General features: G+C 37.7%; 2 long non-coding RNA genes across 12 annotated transcripts in view; one reads left to right on the forward strand and one right to left on the reverse strand.

Moving 5' to 3' along the window:
- LOC140623956 (uncharacterized) overlaps positions 1-19246 on the reverse strand; it is a 135072-nt gene that overhangs the window by 79298 nt on the left and 36528 nt on the right. For 8 of the 11 annotated variants that reach the window (XR_012023525.1, XR_012023519.1, XR_012023518.1 and 5 more), the window contains exons 6-7: positions 10291-10436; positions 10161-10218 (exon numbers count right to left, since the gene is read on the reverse strand). This is a non-coding gene — a long non-coding RNA (uncharacterized lncRNA). The remainder of the gene's footprint in view (positions 1-10160; positions 10219-10290; positions 10437-19246) is intronic. The other 3 variants (XR_012023528.1, XR_012023527.1, XR_012023521.1) reach the window with 1 other exon arrangement.
- Positions 1-19246, forward strand: part of LOC140623958 (uncharacterized) — an 88367-nt gene that overhangs the window by 36507 nt on the left and 32614 nt on the right. The gene's annotated exons all lie outside the window — the stretch shown is intronic.

Consider the following 19246-nt stretch of genomic DNA (forward strand, 5'->3'; position numbering starts at 1 on the left):
GTATTTATTTATTCATAAGAGACACAGAGAGAGAGAGGCACAGACATAGGCAGAGGGAGAAGCAGGTTCCCTATCAGGAGCCCAATGCAGGACTCGACCCCAGGACCCCAGGATCACGACCTGAGCCAAAGGCAGACACTCAATCACTGAGACACTCAGGTGTCTCTAAATAAATCTTTTTCAAAAAGAAAATAATTTGACAAAGATTAAAGAAATGAAGAAAGGGAACTGATGGCTGTTGGATACCTCCAGGATTTTAATCCAAATTATCTCATTTAATCATCAGTCCGATGCGAACTATTAGCTATTGACTATTTATTGCATACCAGATGACTATTTTAAGTTGTTTATTATCATTAAGTCCTTCAGTAGTCATTTAGCTTCCACAACTCTGTGTAGTAGTTCTGTTACTATCCGCTTTACAGTTGATACAACTGAGTCACAAGACAACTAATTTGTCCAAGATTGCTCAGCTAAGTGACCAGGCTGTGTTGTGAACGCAGGCAATCTGAGGTCAGAGCTAACTTCCGGAAGCCTCTCCCAGAGATATTTTTCAGAGGAGGACTCTGAGGCTTAGAACAGTGACATATCCTGGGGAGCTACTGAGAAGGGTGTTCAGGATTGAAACTCAGGTCTGCTCCACCCCAACACCTAGATTCAATGTACCACTCCACACTGTCAACCATAGAAATGAAAATTAAGTATTTAATTACATTACATTATACCATGCTTAAAAGATGAAAATATAAACCCTTTATATTAGATTTTTTTTCTTATTAAGCTTCATTCTATAACTAATCAGATATAACACAAGGAGTGGAAACTTGCTCCTAGTCCATAAGACAATAGGCTTTTACCAGCTGGAGGCCAAACCCAAAGTGGCTTTCTCTGTGACCTGAGCCAATTAAGTGTTCTTACAAGAATAAAATGAAATGGGGGAAAAAGACAACAACAACAAGAAACAGTTTGAAGAAATAAAATAAATGCAATTGTTTCCTTTCATAAAATGGGTAGGGTAACTAAGCAGAGAGGATGAAGGAAATGAGGCTCAGTGGAGACCTTCATGGCTCTGTTATTTTACCTTTGACTTAGAGAATGGAAAAGGATTAAGGGTATTTTCAACTCAGCCTCTCAAACATAAGTAAACACCAGGCAATAGAATATAAAAATCAGTGAGAGCAGCAAACAGATCAAACTAAAAGAAAGCAAGAAAAAATGGCCAGAATTTGAGAAAGAGGGGTTATTTAGGTAAATTGAATGTGTTCCTATTCACATAACAGTATCCTGATGTATAATTTTCTTATTCAAAAGTGTTTTCACAACAGCTACAGTATAAAGCAAAACGTATTATTCTTTTAACAAGCGAGGCCGAGTCTCCATCCAGTGAAATCCTCCCCATTGTGCCTGGGTCACAAGAACACCTTGACATCCCCCAGCTATTATTTCTTCACTGCGTCATCTATAGCTCTGCCAAGATTTCATTTTCATAATCAATAAGCTAACAACAACATAACCACGGGTTATTCACCTCTGAATTTTGTTAATCATATGTAATGAGTGTAGAAATCAACATTATTTCAGTTCTCTTGCTTTCTCAGCCAAGCCTGTCATGTTTCAGGACTCAAGAACTATTCACAAGAGCAGAAATGCCAATGCCATCCAGGAAAGAAATGTGTCTCACAGCCACCAGTATTTTCACTGTTGTTGAAGCAAAATGAACAAATCTTTTAGAATTTTTTAAGAAAAAAAAAAAAAGAAAGGAAGAGAGGTTTTGTTTTTAACCATACTCAAATAATTACTAAGACAAATAATTCTTCCCAATAAATACCGCTAAACATGACCAACCACTCTACTCCTACATTTTTAAATGAAGGTTTTATTGGGTCTGATGTACTGACTCTCATCCAAATATAGTATTCAAGTATTTTCAGGTTGCATTTCTGGCCTAGTAGTTAGCTTCCCTGGCCCATTTAGTTGGCTGACTTCTGGCTCACTGCCTCATGGATGTGCACACCTCATCATAGCCACACTGGCCCTTCACTCTCGGGAACCCCATTTACTTTGAGTCTGTACCATATCTCTTAACTCAGATGCCTAAATGACAGAAAATACTGCAGTGAACATCACCTCCCCTACCCTGTGTCCTGGGCCTCTGTCCTGCCTCTGGATTTGCCAAGAATGTAGCCTTTTTAAAATAAAATAGTTTCATATTTTCTTTTTTCACTACTGACATCATTAAGAGCTGAAAAAAATTAAGATACTCTAATTCTTGCCTTTGCTTCCATAAAAGTCAAGAAGTTGAAGACCTAGATTAAAATCATGTGAAAATAATGATAAATCCCCCACATTAAATTTTTTTTCTAATACCAAAATATTCTATGTTAAAAGTAATCCAACACAGGTTGTGATAACTTGGCTAAAATGCCCCAGTGTGTTCCTTATATTTGGCAATAAGAACATATGTGTGTTTTGTGGACACTAGGAATTGTGGGCTAAAGAGGGTGTGTTATTCATTCTTTCATTTCTTCATTCACAAATACTTAACCCCTTCTAAGTGCCAGACACTATTCTAGGGATAGAGTACCACAGTGGACAAAACAAAATCCTTGGCCTCAGGAAGTATACATTTTAATGTGGGAGGACAGGCGATAAGAAGACAAATAAGCAAAAGATACAGTACCCTATGCTACTATAATTCCGAAGGGAAAAAAATAAAAGGAAAGATATGTGGAGTATTGGAAGGAGTTATTGGAAATAGTAGATTTTCTTCTAAGCATTCACTAATTGCATAAGTTTATAGCATCATATTCATTTAGAAACATCCTTTTACAAACTGACTTTGTATTCTTTCCCTCTCCATGTCATATGCTGTGGGAAACTTTGAAGTCTCATAGAGATCAAAGATACAAACTAAGTTTATAAACGTTAAGTTTATAAGTAGAAAGTCACATGCTCCATAAACAGCTGAAGAATTATGAGACTACTGAAAACAAAGTTTTTCCTACTCGGTTGGTCTCTGGATTCTACTACGAGGTAATCTGTTGAAGCCACATCTTGTATCAGTGTACAAGGGATGAACCAATCGGGCCTAAACTCTGGAAGAATTTTCAGACTTCTGGTTAGCTTGACCTGCTCAAGAAATTTGCACTACTAAGTACGAAATAAACTCTAATAGCTAAAACTACAATCTGAGTTTCTCTTTATATTAACAGCAAAAATCTGAAGAAACTCACTCCTTCTATAGACAGATGGTTTTAATACAAGAGTTAGTCATAGGTGTAACGACAACCAAGTAGGAGAGATCCACAAAATGGAGAAAGTTAAATAATGAGATGCTTGCCCTGTTACCTCTCCCTTCTTCCCACTCCAGCACAGTAAAGGAAGCCTTGAAGAAGCGGATGCACAGAAGTTTGAATCAAGTTATGTGTGTGGGGCTGGACTATTTAATGCCTAAATATAACTGAAAGATTATATGTCCAAGATGCCAATAAAGAACCCACTACTCCATAGAAAAAGTGATTCAACGTTTTATAATTAAAGTAGAGGCTTGGAAAAAAAAACGCATTCACCAATGAAAATATGTAACCAGGGATCCCTGGGTGGCTCAGCGGTTTGGCGCCTGCCTTTGGCCCAGGGCGGGATCCTGGAGTCCCAGGATCGAGTCCCACGTCGGGCTCCCTGCATGAAGCCTGCTTCTCCCTCTGCCTGTGTCTCTGCCTCTCTCTCTCTCTAGGTCTATCATAAATAAATAAATCTTAAGAAAGAAAGAAAGAAAGAAAGAAAGAAAGAAAGAAAGAAAGAAAGAAAGAAAGAAAGAAAGAAAGAAAGAAAGAAAGAAAATATGTAACCAGGCTACCTGAGCGGCTCAGTGGTTTAGTGTTTTGTCTGCCTTTGGCTCAGGTCCCAGGTCCTGGGATGGAGTCCCAAATCAGGCTCCCAGCAGGGAGCCTGCTTCTCCCTCTGCCTTTGTCTCTGCCTACCTCTCATGAATAAATAAATAAAATCTTAAAAAAAAAAAAAAAGAAAGAAAAGAAAATATGTAACCAGTTGGAGGAAGATATGAAATAAAGATGTGCCCTTTGTTTGAAAAAACAGAGCAACATAAGTGCCTGACTTATAGGAGGTGCTCATAATGTTTTTTGTTGAAAAAAATCCATGGATAGGTTGATTTCATCTCAGTAAGAAATCAGCTAACAACTGTAATCAAATAAGCATACTGTACACACTCCAATTTATGATATCTCTACAGTCTGATCCTTCTATCCACAATTCCAATAAATTGCAAATACTGGCTGAGAAGTCACAGCTTTCTTTTTAATTGATGAATTTGGTATTTAAAGCATACCTCTTCCAGAATGGCTGTTGGTAGCTGGAAAAATATCGGTAGACTAATCATCTTTTCCAATCAACCCTCAGATCATAACTAGCCATCGCTCTCATACCATAACCAGTTTTGTTCCAGTCAAGGGCAACAGATTGTCTGTTAGTGTAAAGACTCAGTGATCTTCTGAGTTTTCTGAAATATTCTTTAATGCCTCTCATAATAATAAACCTTTAATTTCAGTAGGGCAACTGCATTTGGTAACACTATCTCTATAAAGAAATTTCAATTAGGTATAATCTAACTCTACACCCATTATCTTATAATTCCAAACCTTGAAACACATAGAGCTACATGATTTGCCTAAGATCACATAGCTGGGCTTCAAGAAACACCGGTGACTTCCCCCTCACTGTTGCCTCTAACGCAGACCAGCACCCCCATCCCCTCATCCTACAGCCCTGAACCAGGGCAGGGAACCTGGCCAAATCAGTTTATATGTTAAAGCTGCTAGTAGTTAAATGTCTGCCCTTTTGGGGTTCTTTAAATTCACATTAAAAATCATGACAGCTTTCTCAAGAGACATTAATCACAGATTCTCACTTAGATAAAATCATATGATGAAAAATGAATATTCTGGTACCCCTTTTCCGATTTTAATCAAAACAAATTGTAGATGTCTTGTAGGCAACCACCCACAGGCCTCTCTTTAGTTTTTGCTCTATGATCTAATACTCCAGGATAAAGGATGCTCCCCCAAAGATCCAAATTATTACAATTTGCTCTCAACTGTAGGGGAAAAAAAAAAAGTGATTGAGGCAACTGTGCCTTTTTTTTAATTGTGTAAAGAGAGTTTAGGGAGGAGAGACTTTGGAAAGCTACTTATCAGGCTTCCTTTACTATGCTGATTAGTGGAATAAAAAGGCCCAGCATGGAGCTATTCTTCTGGCTTCTCATACACAAAATCATCAGGTTGTTTTCACCTTGTTGTTCTAAGGTTTTAAAACCAGATTTCATCTAGCTCTATGTAGTCCCAAATCCCCTGCAGCAGATACCAACATAAATAAACTCCTGCAGATACCTACGGCTAAAGAAGAGAAAGGCTTGAATTAGAGTTTTGCCTTAAATCAAAGGCAGTCTTGCTGTAATTACTGCCACAACTGAGATAAGAAAGTGCATCAACAGCTCTGCTAATATAAGCTGTGTGCTTCCTCTGCCTGGTGACACTCCTGTCTCATTTCTCCTGAATTAAGCTTCTTTGGCCAAAGACAATGGCTTTGTAAAAGAAAAAAAAAAAAAAAAAAACAATTTAGAAAGCCAAGGTTACTATAACAACTGACCCAACAAGGTTTCCTTCCTAGTAGAAGGATTTAATAGTTTAAAAAGCTCAAAAACTACCTTTAGACCCTAAAGCTACAAGTGAAGGTCAGGAGAGTTTAAAAGTTAATAACGGTTAGGGCCGTAATAACAGTTTACTCAGGAATCTTTTTAAGACTAAATTCAACGCTGAAAATAGCAACCAGTTAAGCGAGAAGCAGTAGCATTAAGCAAGAAGACAGGTGTGGTTAGGAATGCCTAAACAAGCAGCCTGGAAGAAGTCTTTCAACTTTCTGTAATCCATCCTGAGTGTGACAGGCACAGATTGTACAGGAAGGAACAGATCGAAGCAGATGTACAGCTGAAGCAAAATCCTAGAGTTGGAATACCTTTATTCTAATGTAAATGTGAGACTATAAAGACTATTATCATAGATCTCACAAATCGATTTAGAATTCAGTAAGCAAACAACGTGAACTGCCCACTGTAACGTAATGGCTTGTGATATATTATGGGAAGACTACAGAGTAATACAAACAGTTCACTTGCCTAAGAGAAATTTCAATTTATGAGTTGGTGGGCGGGGAGGGGATACATATAAAAATAAATATAAGCAAGCAAGTGCTGGAAACATGTAAACATTTTCAACTAGGCTTTAGGTTGATGCCTATTGGAGAAATGCTTTATAGTGGAAACTGTCTTTTGTACTCTTAGTTTTGTATAGCAACCTTACTTGTATACCTGAGGGGAAAATGAGTGTTGGAATGATGTACTTGGGTCATATCCTGATTATGGACAGTAAACCCAAATTATTTGCATGTCTTCAAAAATTGGAGGTCTCAAGGAACATATGGTAAAATGGCCATATCTTATGCCTAAAGATTTCTTTCAAAATGTCAACAACAACATAATGATCTATGGAAACATATTCCAAGACTTTCAACTTTTTGACCCAAGAAGGGAGCTGAAATGACTTCATTTGGCCCACTGGTAAGGTTCCAATTTGGAATAGTTTGTGTTGAATTTTGGTATGGCAATGTTTTTAATTTTTTTTTTAACTTTAAAGCTCTAAGGTGAAATATGATCTCTCCATCTTGCGATAGCCTCTACCATCCCTAATTGTTTACAACTGGCTTAATTCACACATTTATCTTTCACCTGCTAGCTCTATGTAGGTATAGGAAATTACAATTTCTATTTTGGAGTTATCAACTTCCTTGTGCCCCAGTTTTAAAACTGTATACAAACATACACACACACACACACACACACAGTTTAGGAATATTAGCTGATTGAAAGTTTTATATGATCCAACAGTGTTGTATGTTCTTAAAAAAAAAAAAAGTCAGTGTAATCTCAAGTTGCACTAAGAAATGTCCAATGGCCAGATTTCTAAATTAAAATGGAGTAACATTTTCAATTCTGAATTATAGAAATTAAAATTGAACTTTGACAAATTGGAGTATGACATGGATATAGAAGGTCTGTAAATCATGTTTTATATGAACATTTGACCAAATCATGAATAGGTAACCTTCAGAAAATAAGTAGTAAAAACTGCAAAAAAAAAAAAAAATGGTCATGAGGAAGAATTTATAGATTTGTTTTACTTTATAGAAAGCAGAACTAGTGGGGCACCTGAGCAGCTCAGTCAGTTAAGCATCCTACTCTTGGTTTCAGCTCAGGTCATGATGTCAGGGTTGTGAGATTGAGCCCTGCATTGGGGAATCCACACTCAGCAGGGAATCTGCTAAAGATTCTCTCCTCTCTTTCTCTCTCTCTCCTCTGCCCCTCCCCTGCTCACTTTCATTCCTTCTCTCTCTCTCTCTCTCAAATAAATAAATAAATCTTTTAAAGAGAAAAAAAAAAAGAGGGGAAGGAAGCTGAACTGGAACCAAAACTTGCTTATAAGAGTACCAGGTTTTAAAAGGTTTAAATTTGACTCAACATGAGTTTTTGAATTATGGTTATTTCAATAAGTTGGTAATCTTAGAAAGAATGCATTTCCTCCTCATGCAGATATTTGAATGAGCTTATATACACCAGTTCAGTACTTTATAGGTCTTCCCATCAAAATCATTTGGGAATCCTCTAAAATATATACATATATACTCCTGGCCCCATCCAAACCTATTAAGTTAGAATAATTGGGACTAAAATCTGGGGATCTCCACTGAAACAAATCTCACCAGGATATATCTGACAGTGCTCATCAAATCATTGTATAGGTCTCCAGCAGCAGAACAATTCACTGCATGACCTCTGTCATTATGTTCAAGTATAAAAATTGAGAATCATTTCAAAAACATTCTTCTCAAGATTTGCCCTTCAAGAAAGAACAGCTCCTTCTGTACATTTATTTGGATGACCCAGAAAGTCGTGCCATCCTTCTGAAGCCTCAACTATAGAAATCAACTGTTGCTTAAATGATTTAATATCTACAAAATACCAATTATCTTTCAGAAGTTATTTGCCCCTACCAAGAGAGATTATTTTTCCTAGGATCCAGGCTTCTCTCTATATAAAGTCATTTCTTAATGTCTAAATTATTTAGTCTTGATCAGTGTTTCTCAAAATGTGATCCCCAAATAAGAAGCATCAACATTACCTAGGAACTTACCTGGAGTGAAGCCCAGAAACCTGTGGCATAACAAGATTTCCAGGTGATTCTGATGCATGCTTAGGTTTAAGAACCACAGGTCTAGATTAACACCAAGAGAATGGGAGTAGGATGGAAAATTTTATCCATTGGCATTCAAAATCCTGCAAAATGGTGGTCCAGGGTAGTCATGGACCTTCTAAATCTATTCTCCTTCCAGATCTTCCAGAAGCACAAGTTGTGAGATTGCTTAGTCTCTTAATTCTCCATCAAGAAATTTTGAACTCAAAATATGCACAAGTACATGCACAAGTACACGGACACACACACACACACACACACACACACCCCTTCTAAAGACAAATTATAACCCTGAAAAACAGAATAAATAAATCCATGAGGATGATAGAAATGTTTTTCAAAAGTCCCTCTAATTTGGAAAGACACAAATTCTCACAATAGAATCAGTACTTCATGTTAATATGCATGAGTGTTTATTCCTTACCTTCATTGGTTAACCTCTTAGAAGTAGTTCAAACCAATGAAGAGCCATTACTTAAAGGATTCTCTCAAAACTACAGAAAAACATGCTCTTTGACTATGAAATTCAAACCGGTTTAAAATTCTAGCCATGATTCATTCAGCAGAAGAGGAAATAATCTTTATTTGGTCCTATTCTGGGTTCGATATCCTTATGAACATCATTTGAACGAATGAGTAAATTGAATATGACCATACTTCTCTGTGCATGCTTAAATGCTGAAGAAGCCATTGTGTCTCTGTTATACAATTCTAATCCTTTCATTATACTGTTTACATTTTATAGTGTGAGAACCTGCCCGCATGCAAGAATATAGGCACTCATATTTAAGGTAATAGTCATGGACCATTGGGAAGGAGTTTCTTTCTCTGCATTTTTATGAAGCTTAAATACTTATTTTGATGGAGATTAATGTCCCCTCTATAATTAAGTAGAAACCAAGTATTCAATCACTGTACCTCCCCAATTACAGTCCATACTTAACTCATCACCAACTTCAGATGAGCCTGTTGATAAAATGTCTTCTGAATTAAGATTTCACATTCTAAGTGCTCTTAATTATATTTTCTGCTTACTCTTTACTTCTTATGAATTATAGTTTGACAACTTAAAAAATCTTTCTTGCAGTCAACTTTGGCCAAACTGACTAGATACTACAAAGATGAAAGAATATTTGGTTGTAATAAACAGTAAAAGAAGGAAAATAGTTAAAACACATATGCAGTGGGGTGCCTGGATAGCTCAGTCAGTTAAGTGTCTGACTCTTGATTTTGGTTCAGGTCATGTTCTTAGGGTCCTGAGATCAAGCCTGGCATCAGGCTTTACGTCGGGCATGGAGTTTGCTTTCTCTCCCTCTCCTTCTGCTCCTCCCCACCCTCTAAAAACAAAGCAAAAACATATATGCAATAAGTCTTTGAACCAAATGATTGCTAACATACCTTCTAGTTCGAAAAGTCTAAGACCCAGTGATATCTAAATAAACATATTGATTCTTATGATGCAGCCTTTGGCAACTGGAATAAAGAGCAAGTAATATGTTTGAGAGACAATAGCCTTGGCCAATGTCAGTTAACTAAAAGATAAGAGAGAGCACATGTGCAAACAAAAGAAGACAAATAAAGAGGCTCTGAGCTTCCTTTGTGGAAGACCCTCACTATTCATCCTAATCTCTTCATTAGATGACTTCTCTGAGTGTTGCTCCACACCATGATAAGAAAAACAGAAGGTCATTTGGAGTCTACGTGAATATTAATTCAACCAAGTGGGTCCCACAGACATAAATAAAATTGCCACAAACTGGCAAATAAATTACTTGAAAAATAGAAATCTGATAAAGGACATTTCTCTTTTGCTATTTCACAGGCAACAAAAGGAGATATTACCTTCCAGTGGCACTGAGTTTTGAGGCACTTTTCCCAATGCAAGTTAGGGTTTCAAGATCTGAGAATAAATTAGCAGATTAATTAGAAATAGGTTTGTCTGTGAAAAACAAAAAATGTAGAATAATATTACCTTTAAAAATAAATAGAAGTTTATTTCTCTCTCAAGGAAAATACAATAAAATTCTTCTTTTTTGTGGCTCACTTGGCATGATTTCCATTGTCAAATTCACCTGATTGTCCAAGATGGCTACTCTAGCTCTGGCCACTCTGTGTCCGCTTTCCCACCATTCCAGTAAACAGAGATAAAAAAAAAAAAGGAGAAAGAGAGAAAAGCATAACCCTCACTCATAAGAACACTCAAAATTTTTCATAAAATCTTAAAAGTTTTTATCATAAGAAAAAACCTTTTATAACTATGTATAGTGATATATATTAATTAGACTTATTGTGATGATTATTTCACAATATATATGAATATCAAGTCATTATATTTACACTTGAAATATGTTATAAGTCAATTATATCTAAATTAAAAAAGAAAAGTAGATACTAAAATTAAAAGTTTTTGTGTTTAAAAGTACACTATCAAGAAAGTAAAATCACAACCCATCAAATGTGAGAAAATATTTTCAAATCAGATATAGGATAATGGTCTAATATCCGTAATATATAAAAAATTCTTACAACCCAACTCTTTAGAGACAAATAATATAACTAAAAATTGGAAAGGGATTTGAATCCAAATCTTTTGATTCAACAAACAGTATCTTGTCAATAAACAGGAGAAAAGATGAGCAACATCATTAACCATCAGGGAAATGTAATCAAAACCACAGTAAGAGGGCAGCCCGGGTGGTTCAGCGGTTTAGCGCCGCCTTCGGTCCAGGGCCAGATTCTGGAGACCCGGAATCGAGTCCCATGTCAGGCTCCCTGAGTGGAGCCTGCTTCTTCCTCTGCCTGTGTCTCTGCCTCTCTCTCTCTCTCTCTCTCTCTCTCTCTCTCTCTCCCCCTCTCTCTGTATCTCTCATGAATGAATAAATAATATCTAAAAAAAACACACAATAAGATACCATATCATACCCACTTACAGAGCTATAAGCAAAACAATGGGCAGTAATGAGTGTCTGCTCACTCAGAGAAAAAGAATGAGGGAAAGAATGTTGGTACAATGTTAACATTTGGGTGGGATTCTGGGTACTATATACAATATATACAGGAATTCTTTGTACTATTCTTACAACCTTTCTCAAGGTTCAAAATCATATCAAAATAGAGAAGTGAAAGTAAACTACATGACTTTCAAAAGAAAAACAAAACAAAACTTCCCAAAAGTTTCCTGACAGTTTCACTTATGTGTCATTGGCCGCAATTTAGTCAACCACTGGGCTACCAAGGAAGGTATAAAACTAATCTTGATTCTGGTGCGCCACATACCAATCAAAATTTGGGAATTTCAGTACTGAGGAAGAAGGGGAAATCTAGAGTTAACATATAATTTATCTCCCAAATTGAAACTATTGAGTTCCAAGAAGGCACAATTATTATTATGCCAGGACAGCACACATAGTCTGGGACGAATGGTCATCCCAGGGAGCTCAGATATTGGGGCACAGCAAGCTTTTGTTAAAATACTAGCTACCATTTTTGAAGGCCAAAAATGTGTCAGATGTGTAGTGTTCTCTTGGCTTTCTACTTATTAATATATTAAATATTTTTATGTATAACATTCATTCTCAAAACAACCCGATGAAGTCAATATTCCCCCTCCATTTTAATGGTTAAGAGATCAATGTTCAAAGAAATTAAAGTTAACTTGCCCACATCCATACAGATAGTAAGTATCAAGTCTAGGAATGAAATCATTGCCTTCTGAGAACTCTTGTTTTTTTCCACAGCCTAAATGCTACTGATTTATATAAAAATGGGTTCTCTGGTCTCAAATGCATTAAGTTAAAGAAACCCAACATCAAATAATGCATACAATAAGATTCTATGGATATAAAATTCAATAAAAAGCAAAACTGGAGTGATCGAATGCAGATCAGTGATTGTGGAGAGAGAGATCAGAGAGGAAGTATGTGCAAAGAGGCAGGAAGGCAGTGATAGAAATGCTCTGTCATGATTGTGCTGGTAATTACCTGGTTGGGTTCCTTTATGAAAACTCATTGAACTACACAACCAGTACTGATAAATTTTATTGTATACAAATTATACTTCAATAAAACTGACAAGAAATATGTAGATACAAAGCAGGTAGCAGATGATAGATAGATGATGATAGATAGATAGATAGATAGATAGATAGATAGATAGATAGATGATAGATAGATAGATGATAGATAGATAGATATAGAAAGAAATCAATCTCTGATAGAACAAAAAAAAAATGGTGGTCAAGGATATCAGAGGTAGGGAGATGTGAGTTTGCAAAAATTTGCTCAACAACCCACTATTCCTATTTGTATTACCAGAAGTGGAGGCTGAATATCATATCTTCCATTTCACTAGATCTTGTGTGTTTCTGTGGCCTTCCAAATGGGCTAGAGTCTTGATGGGGCCTCTTCTGGGAATCCTAAGAGATCTCCTCTCTAATATGATTCTTCATCTAAGGTCCCACTTGCTTCCACCTAACCTGATCACATGGTTATATTCTTCAATTTTTTTTCTTTCTCCATCTGTATGTTTATCTGCATGCCTAGAATTACTGAATAATCAAAACTATAGATCTTCCAGGAGCAAAGGAACAAGCCCTGTAGTGACTGTAACACCTCCAAGGAAAGGAACACTTCGACCTTGATAGCAGAGTGGTTGCTATGGTCCTATGAAGCCCCTTGCATGCTGGTAAAAAGAGTTTTTACCCAATTCAGTCACCAAATGAGAGCTCTTTGAAGGGATTTCCGTAGATACTTTGCAGGAGAGTGACACGATAAAACTATGCTTCTGTAAACTGAATTTGGCAAAGTCATATAGGATGGATTAAAGGAAGAGAGATTATGGGAGGTAAATTCAATTGTGAAGCCTTCACAATGGCCCAAGTAAGAGCAAATGAGGGCCTGAACAAAGTAGAGCAGTGGGTGCAGACAGGAAAATGTGGAATGAGATGAGGTGGTTAAGTGCTATGGAGAATGGTGGAGGCGACTGTTCTCCCTCCACCCACCACCCTCTGGCCCAGACCCAGAAGTGCACTGGGGAGGAAAAACAGTACAGTCTGACAAATAAAGGTGTGGGTGGCCTTGGTACAACCTATTGAAACTGAAATTATTATTCTCTCCCTATAATTTATATATTTTTCCATCCTACTCACAGTATTTAGGTATTTGTTTTTGTTTTTTGTTTTTTTTTACAGCTGTATAAATTTCTGTTACAGCAAGGGAGCACTGACATTAAATGCCTCGCAAATTCTTCTTTGTTAAATTAAACTATAATATAACTGGCTACCATCAATAGGGCTATCATTATCTTGTTGCCCTCTTTCTATAATTCCATTTCCTCCCTTTAATTTTTTTTATTGTTTTATGTGTGCATTTCCCCTTGCCCATACAGCTGATAAAAATATATATTTTTTCTTTTTTTCTGATTAGCCAGATTTTGTAGCAGGTTTATGAAATTTAATTCCCACTTTAACTCAGATTCAAGGAGAGAACGCAAGTTCTTTAGAGTTCTCTACTTACTCGGGCCCTCTGTTACCGATCTCTCCCTACTCATTAACAGATTTACTTAGGTTATAACTTAATTTCATCCAATAGTGCTAACTTCCCCTATGGACATATTCAGACTTTTAAAAAAAAGAATCATTTAGGGGGTGCCTGGGTGGCTCAGTTGGTGAAGTGTCTGCCTTTGCTTCAGGTCATGATCCCAAGGTGCTGGGATTGAGCCTCAGCATCAGGCTCCCTGCTCAGCATGGAGTCTGCTTCTCCTTCTGCTCCTCATGGGGTTCATGCACTCTCTTGTTCTCTTTCTCTTTCTCAAATAAAGAAATAAAATCTTTAAAAATAAAAAATAAGAAAAAGCAAAGAAATCATTTAGTCCCTGAGCTAGCCCAGCTCGCCTGCACTTCTCACTGTCAGGACATGGTGCATGGCAGTGGGAGTGGGGAATAAGGTTTCTGAGTCCTCCAGGAGAAATAAAGAGTCAAAGTCTTTAATGCTTGTACTCTGCTTCCACAGGTCTCCATGGCAACACCCCTGGCTCCTGGGTGCTGTTCGCCTGCTGTTGTGCTGCAGAGTTCCATTCTATGGCAGGACTCTTTCAGTCGGCTGGCTTTGTCAGCACCGAGTACTATTAACCTGGTTAACCCTGTCTGTCCTCTGCTCCTGCTGGCCACAGATGTCTGCAGGACAGCCACAGTCTCCTTCCAGTCCCTGAGCCTGGCGCCCACGGTGGGTGCAAAATCACCCCGGGGGCCCCCCCGCTCTTGGGTTAGCCTCTCCTGGAGGCCACTGGAGGCAGCTCAGGAAGGCCACACTGTAAGATCTCCCTCTTCTGACCACATTGTACAGCAGCATTGCTATGGCTGTGCCCGAAGGTGGTGCAAGATGAGGCTCAGAGGTGATATCCTAGTCCTAAATAGGTCATAGGGACAAAAGCTGACTGCCCTCTTTGCCTTGCACATTATCCTCACTAACCCACCTTCTCTGGAGCTGGTGGAGCAAGACAGCCCAGTGCTGCTCTGCTACTCATTAGACATGTGATCTCCCAAGAGTTGTTCACTGGCTCTGTGCCCCAGTCCCAGAACTGTGAAATATAAGAATTTACCTCATAGTGTCCTTGTGAGGACTCAATGAGTTAATACGTATCTATATACATATAAATACTGATAGCAGGCAAAAGCTAGGAGGTATTCAATAAGGTAATGCTTATTTCTTGGGATAGAAATAAAGTGTTTTTTCCTTCTTTAGTGACATCTTCTTCAGAACTCCAGGCAATCTTTAATGGCAGGCTGTTACATCTCTGCTCTATTACAGGGGAGCTCCGGAAGCTGAATCCTCCATCCTTGATTGCGAGTCTACTAAAGAAGGAAATCAGGAAAACTAGAAAAGTCTCTCCAGGCAGAAGGCTAGCACTGTGATCCTGCTACATAATTGTATTATAGAATAATAAAGGCTAAACATTGGGGCACCTGGGTGGCTCAGTGGTTGAGCATCTGCCTTCGGCTCAGGTTGTGATACTGGAGTCCTGGGATCGAGTCCCGCATGGGCTCCCTGCAGGGAGCTTGCTTCTCCCTCTGCGTATGTCTCTCCCTGTTTCTCATGAATAAAAAAATTAAATCTTTTTTTAAAAAAGTAAAAGCTGAACATTTTCTTGGTCTCTTCCTGGTATTCCTTCCCTAATAAATTATAATCTCTGCCCCCTACCCACTCCCAGCCACCAGGTAGTTAGATGCCCATACAAATTAGGTCGGAGGTCTTTTGGAAGGCAAAAAAGAATAGCATACTAAAAATTTTAAATGCTACTCCGTTCCATTTATATTCCCAGCTTTGCCCTCTATACTGTAAGAGCTAACCAAATAATCAGAATTATGTTCAAATTTCTCTGTCCTACCCAGTTTAGCATTTGCATAATAAGCCCTCCAGTTTAAAATTCAGTAAATGCAACTTCATCTGCCACCAATAATATGTGCCAAAACATGCTTATGTTACAAACTATCTCTTACTTTTCCCCCGAAGATATTGTCTCTGTGTGATTAAATAAAGCTCATTAAAAGTGATTCATTCTGGACACATTGTCAAAGTATAGCAAAATACCTCAACAGGTACCATAAAACATGACTATTTAACTTTTGCTAAAAGTAGTAAGGCTAATTACTTGTGGTATGAAAGAGAAAGGGAGCAGTAAAGAATCCCCATATTTTTATATAACTCAAAACTCAGAGATAAATTGTAATGGGCAGTGACCATAGCCCCATTACCGACCACAACTATTAACTTACAATAGTATGAATTGAGCACCTATAACAGCAACCCTCTAAATTGAATCACGTTCTTTAGAACATAAAAGGTCAAACAGCAACTCATGAGTGCTAAATGTTAAATTATTACAGCCTGTGCATTATTGGAATAAACATGTTCAGTACCTCTTGCCATAAAGTGTAGCTGGCTTGCTTAGGTGCAGCTTATCCATCCATGAACCCTCCGGGTACATTAAGCTCCATTATAACAGCCTGTGCTAACCCTGGCCAACAGTCCCATGTTCCATTTACTCAGAGTCAATAGGCCCAATCAGAATAGCTTGACATGATGGTGACAGTAATTGTCACCGAAGGAGCAAATATGGATTTAATTATTCAACACTGTAGTGTAGAAACCCAGAGTGATATAAGGAGAAAAAAAAGACACAGTAAATCCTTGAATTTGATGAAAGTTTTTGAAAAATAAGGCTTTAAAAAAAGATGTTATTCAGTCTGGAGAAAAGAACCCTGAGGGGATATTTATCAGTTGTAAATTTTAGAGTCATTTCAAGTATGAGCTTTGGAACCACAAAAACCTGAGCTTAAACTCTGGTGCCTCTGCTTACCAGCTCTGTGGGTCTGGGCAAATTATACAAAGTTGATGAACCTCAACTTCCCCATCTGTGAAAAGGAAATACTAATGTTGTTGGAGAATTAAATAAAATAATGTAGGTGTAATGGTGTTATCCATGCCTCCACTATCCCAGCTCAGCGAGCCTTCTCAACACCCTGCTAGACACCTGAGGTCCTATCTGATCCTCCAGGGGGCTCTGTGGCTTATGTCTCATGGCATTGCTAGCTGGTAGAACAGAGGACCCTAGTGGCACTGACCAGGTGCAACTCTCTCTTCTGGGGACTTAGCTGTAAAGGGTTCTTAGTCACTTGGAAATGCAAATTAAAACTACAATGAGATAAATAATCCACATCTACTAGATTGGTAAGAAAAAAAATTTTTAATGACAATATCAAGTGATACCAAGACCGCAGAGCAACTGGAATTCTCATACACTGCTGGTGGGATTACAAATGGTATTGTTTTTGGAAAACAGTTTGGCATTTTCTTATGGAACTGAACTTACCCTTACTGCATGATGTGCAAATTCAATTTATGGGTATTTACCTAAGATTACTAAAAGAACATGCCAACAAATGACCTAGGTGCTAATGTTTATAGTGGCTCTATTCATAATAGCCCAGAACTGACAAAAAAACAAATGTCCATCAGTTAAGGATAAAAACATTGTGATATATCCATACAAAGCAATACTACTCAGCAATGAAAAAGAACTAATTATTGATACATACAACAATATGGATGAATCTTGAAAGCTTTACGGTAAATGAGGGAAACCAGAGACAAAAGCTACATACTATATGATTCCATGTATATGACATTCAGGAAAATGCAGAGTCATGGGGACAGAAATTAGATCAATAAATAGTTATTGGAGACTAAAGGACTGGAGAAGGGATTGACCACAATCTCTGACACAAGCATCTTTTAGGTAAGATAGAAATGTTTTACATCTTAATTATAGTGACTATATGAATGTATTCATTCATCAAAACACATCAAACATTGCATTTAAAATTGTAGTTTTGCCTTATATAACTTTTGTGTCTATAAACCTGACTTTTCAAAAAATCTCATGCCTAATGAAGGGAAGGAAAAGAAATATAAGAGAAAAATTAATAGGTTATAGATAATAAATTTAAACATGCACATAGGTCAAGTTTCTTGAAAAAAGAACTTACTAACACTATCAAAAGAAAAAAATGTAATATTCCTTTAACTATTAAAGATGTTGAATCCAAATCATCCAACAATTTAAAAACATTAAAATTAACTTCTCTTGTCCTAGATAACTTGAAATACATAGGAAGAAATAACACAAATCTTATACACAATTTTCCAAAAAGTAGAAATGGATAGTGTGTTAAGAGGCTTCTGAAATGATGCCCAACAATTTCTGCCTCCTGGAATCCTTGCACTGTGTAATCCCTCCCCTTGAGCATGGATTGAGCCAAGTGACCTGCTTCTAGAGTAAAACTATGGGTAATCACTTCCAAGATCGGTCACCAAAAGATGGGGGTTTCTGTCTTGCTAGCAGGCTCTCTCTGGCGGGCACTCTCTTTCTCTTTACTCAGACAAAGCCAGCTGTCTTTTTGCAAGTTGCCCTATGGAGAGGCTCACGTGACAAGGAATTGAAAGTGGCCTTGGGCCAGCAACATATGAATCTTGCCAGTAATCTGTGAGTAAGCCTCAAGTGGATCTTTCCCAGATGAGAATTAAATGAGAGCAGACTTGTGAGAGTCTGAAAGCCAGAGGACCCACCTAAGCCTTTGTTGATCCACAGAAACTGTGAGAACATAAATGTTCTTTTAAAACACTATGTTTGGGGCTTACTTGTTACACAGCAATAGATAACTAACACAGAGAGAAACAGCTACAATTTTATTTGGGGGACTGCCAGGCTTTTAATCTCTTATGTCACACAATCGTGGAATGTAGGGAAAGTTTCAAGGAGATTCAGCTGAGCACCATGAACTTCTATGCTCTCAGCAGAAAAGGAAGCAAGTGCTCCAGTTCCAGAGGGAGGAGCTGAGGGTGTACCATGACATCCACTGCAGACGGTATATGCATTAATGTCATAAATCTAACAAAACACGTAGAAGCACTCAGTGCAGAAAACTATAAATTATTATTGAATGAAATCAAAGAAGAACTCAATAAAGGAGAAATCAAAGAAGATTGCAACACATGAGAAAATATACCATGGGTATCAATTAAATGCTGGATGTCATAAAGATGTCAAATCTCCCCGGTTTGACCTACAGATTTGATATAATCCAATATAATCCTAATAACAATAGAAATCCAAATGTTGTGTTTATGTATAAGTGGTACTTGACAAGCCAGTACTAAAATATATATGAAAAGGTACAAATGGAAAGGGCTAAGTTTAACTAAGACATTCTTTTTTTCTTTTTTTTAAGATTTTCCTTTATCTATTTATTCATGGGAAACACAGAGAGAGAGAGAGAGAGAGGCAGAGACACAGGCAGAGGGAGAAGCAGGCTCCATGCAGGGAGCCGGACACGGGACTGGATCCCGGGGGCTCCAGGCCCCGGGCCAAAG

The sequence above is a fragment of the Canis lupus genome, chromosome 33 (assembly GCF_048164855.1).
Source record: "Canis lupus baileyi chromosome 33, mCanLup2.hap1, whole genome shotgun sequence".
Taxonomy (NCBI): domain Eukaryota; kingdom Metazoa; phylum Chordata; class Mammalia; order Carnivora; family Canidae; genus Canis; species Canis lupus.